At 34.8% G+C, this 3,721-nt stretch overlaps 1 pseudogene; it reads left to right on the forward strand.

Moving 5' to 3' along the window:
* The first annotated feature begins 239 nt into the window (after nucleotides 1-239).
* Nucleotides 240-3,472, forward strand: LOC107856289 (annotated as a pseudogene).
* Nucleotides 3,473-3,721: the final 249 nt, after the last annotated feature.

Raw genomic sequence — 3,721 nt, forward strand, 5'->3', positions numbered from 1 at the left:
AACATGTTATAAAGATAATACCAAGTTTAGTCTAGGTATAACCCATCTTATCCTATCAACGATATCAACGATGGGACTATTTTATACCACCTCCCATATGGTATAAAATAGTCCAAGGACTATAACTCAATCTCGGGATAATTTCAGTTGCTCTTGGTGCATGTACCAGGGTGTGGTTGGATTCCCAAAGTTCATTGATGCTTGATCTCTTATTTTTTTCTTTCTAACTTCACTTTACCTACACAGATACCGAATCTGATAAAGCAGCTAGAACACAGTTAAAAGACGCGATCCATTCTGCATTGTTTGACATGAATGTTCCTGCTGTTTGTGCTGTCAACCAGGTAGTACTTATTCATTTCCTTCACCATCTAAAAATACACAATACATTAAAGCTGTTAGATAGATGTAATTTAAAAGTTCAATGTTGCTAGTCATATTTTGAATCTGAACATCAGGTCTCAGTCTGTTAGCCTAATGTATTAGGCCGAGATAGTTTTGGGCAAATGTCAAGTGCAGCTTGGCAAACTTCTTCTATTCTCCATCAAAGATTGTATTACACATTACCAAAGATTCTTCTGAGTTTCGGTGATAATGTGTTTTTAGATTATTAATAGTATCATCATTTCTTTCTTTCAAAAAATTGTAGGCAATTTTAGCTTTATTTGCTGCAAAGAAGGTTTCAGGAATTGTAGTCAATATTGGATTTCACCAGACATCCATTGTTCCAAGTAAGATTTTTATTTGTGTACCAGACTTATTTGGTTGTCCTTTGACTTTATTATAAATTTGTACGTTATACGACTCATATTTCATTTGTAATTCTTTGAAGATGATTCTTTTGTTTTCAAAGTTGTTAGTAGGCAGTTTAGATAGGGAGTTCATATCCTCTAGCTTTCTGAGTTAATCAGCGGTGACCAGACGACCGTTGAGGTGAATCACCAATTGATTCCAATGGTTCTTGTCTACTATTCTCACATTTGCTTTACTCCTTTTGAATTAACTTGTCAGGAAGAAAGTTTGTATTCTCTTATTGTTTTTTCTTTCTGATAATGTAATTTAATCTTAAATTTCTTCATGAACAACTTACATGGATTGCATCCTTCTATTTTTTCTTGCGGCTGCAATTTGGTCGCATTTTTTCAACAATTTATGTATAGCCACTTTGTTGGTCTTTTACAGTTCTTCATGGTAAAATCATGCACCAAGTCGGTGTGGAAGTTGTGAGAATTGGAGCATTGAAGCTTACCGGATTTCTTAAGTAGCAAATGCAACAAAAGAATATTTATTTTGGGTCACTTTACACTGTGCGGGCATTGAAAGAGGTATCCACTTTCTGGTCTTAGAACATTTTTGTTACTGGAAAATCATTTTGTTTTGCAAATTTTTTTAACTGTCGTGTCCCTCTAAATTCCACGTCCAGATACTAATCTTGTGAAGTGCTTGTTCAGGTAGTAATAGTTTTTCACATGTGAGTTCTTTGTCACTTTCTTCTTTACAAATGGTTGAATTACAACAATCAATGTAGGATTTGCCAAGTACTTTAAGTTTAACTTTTGAAGGGTAGCCTTGGAGTAACTGGTAAAGTTGCTGCCATGTGACCAGGAGGTCACGGGTTCAAGCCTTGGAAACAGCCTCGGGCAGAAATGCAAGGTAAGGCTGCGTACGTCGTACAATCACCCTCGTGGTGGGGCCCTTTCCCGGACACCGCACATAGCAGTAACTTTAGTGCACCGGGCTGCCCTTTAAGTTTTAACTTTTCCAGAAATTTATGGTATCCAGAGAGTAATGTGATTAAAAATTGAGCACTTAATACAAAACTTTTTTCTCTTCATTGTATTTTGGCTATTCAAAAATAAAGAAACTACTAGTGTGCAAGTTATTATGTTCTGTTTAGCTTAATAACACTAATCATGTTAGATTCAGTTATTATTCACCCCATAGACTTGACAAGTTAGCAACATGAGAGTTAGGAGTATTTTTATTAATTAATGATGTTTTCAAATATGTTTTATAGATCCATTTGGTTGGTATTGCAGAATCTATGTTATTTGCGCTCGATTATAAGGCTGAGCTAACCAAAGACACCAAGTCAACATTTCAAATCGCTTCTGAAGGTTGCTTTACACTTTCAGAAGAGCGCTTCAAAACAGGAGAGATTTTGTTCCAGCCTCGCATTACAGGAATTGTACGTCAAGTTACCTTATTCTAGGAACTTTCGTTAGAAATATTAAACAACTTTCATTTTCAATTACCTCCGTTAGGTATAGAACAAGTATCTGTTGTACGGAAAATTAGTAGATTTGTGGTGTTATTTCAGGCGTGCTATGGGTTTGCAGAATGCCGTGGCTCTGTGCATAGAGCATTGCCACGATGCTGAATTAATGGTTGATGATAGTTGGTACAAAACAATAGTTTTAGCAGGAGGAAGTGCATGTTTGCCTGGATTAGCCGGTAAATTGCTTTTTTTTTCCTAGACAATGTATCTGATTGTATCATGTATTCGTGTTCTTCTAATTTAGGAAAGAAACATTCAATTTTCAAGAAACTATTGATTTCTTATTATAAACTTTATTACAGAAAGACAAGAGAAGGAATTATATGACCTTCTTCCCTCATGCATGAGCAATGGAATTAGAGTACTTCCTCCCCCATATGGCGTAGATTCTGCTTGGTTTGGGGCTAAGTTGATTGGCAATGTAAGTTACTTCATGCTCATCGACAAACATAAATTTTATAGTAATCATATCCAATACATTATTTTGGATGTTAGCATGTGTTTCAATACATAATTTTGGAATTCATTATTATGAAGATTTGAGTAGTTTAGTTCAAATTTCTAAATATCTCTATTAAAAAAATTAAGTAATTTTTTTCTCTTTTTTTATGTAGATTTTGTCCTCGTTTTTTTAATAGATAATCTTCAATATTGATTAATAGAAATTAAAATCACAAAATACTCCGTTAAAAACTTTTGAGGCCTCAAAGTTGGGGCCTAAAGCAAAGATTTTACTAGTTCCATCTTTGATAACTATTTTTTGTCATATGCCTGATTATGATACAAATTCTTTGTTTGTTTACTACAGTTAAAGCTCCTTCCCCACTTCCTGGTGTGTTATGAGAAAGCAATTTCGGCATAGGTTAAGACACAAATTTATGTGGTGATTAATATGTCAGCAGCAAGCCAAAATGACAGGTGGTATTGCAAAAGATCAAGAATTTTGATGTGCCTCGTGGTTGAAGATCAACTATTGTATTGTTGATTATATCATTGTTAAAGATACAAATATAAGTCTTTATCTGTACATGTGGAAAGGCTGATGTTATGTCGTTCAGTTGTGTGGAACTGCTAAGCATATAACGTACAAAATATTAGATTGTTGAGGTAGTTTCAAATGGAGTGAATATTTGTAACTTAAAAGACATATAGGCGATAATAAAGGAGCACCTTTTTCTGGTTGTGTTAATACAATTGCTCGTCTTTGGTTAGACACTTACAGAACTGGCTGGATTTTCAGTAGCGTTAAATGATGCCGTATAAACATCAATGAGGAAAAGTTGTTGGTATTTCTAATCACTTCACTTATATAATATGAGATTGCTCTTACATTAAGGTCGTGATTCTTTTGAGGTGTTGTCCCGTCTACTGGAGGGTGCAGATCTATGCAACTGTGGTCCTTTTCATATGTACTACAGGTACTGCGATTACATTCTGCTGCAC

The sequence above is a fragment of the Capsicum annuum genome, chromosome 7 (assembly GCF_002878395.1).
Source record: "Capsicum annuum cultivar UCD-10X-F1 chromosome 7, UCD10Xv1.1, whole genome shotgun sequence".
In the NCBI taxonomy this organism is placed as follows: Eukaryota; Viridiplantae; Streptophyta; class Magnoliopsida; order Solanales; family Solanaceae; genus Capsicum; species Capsicum annuum.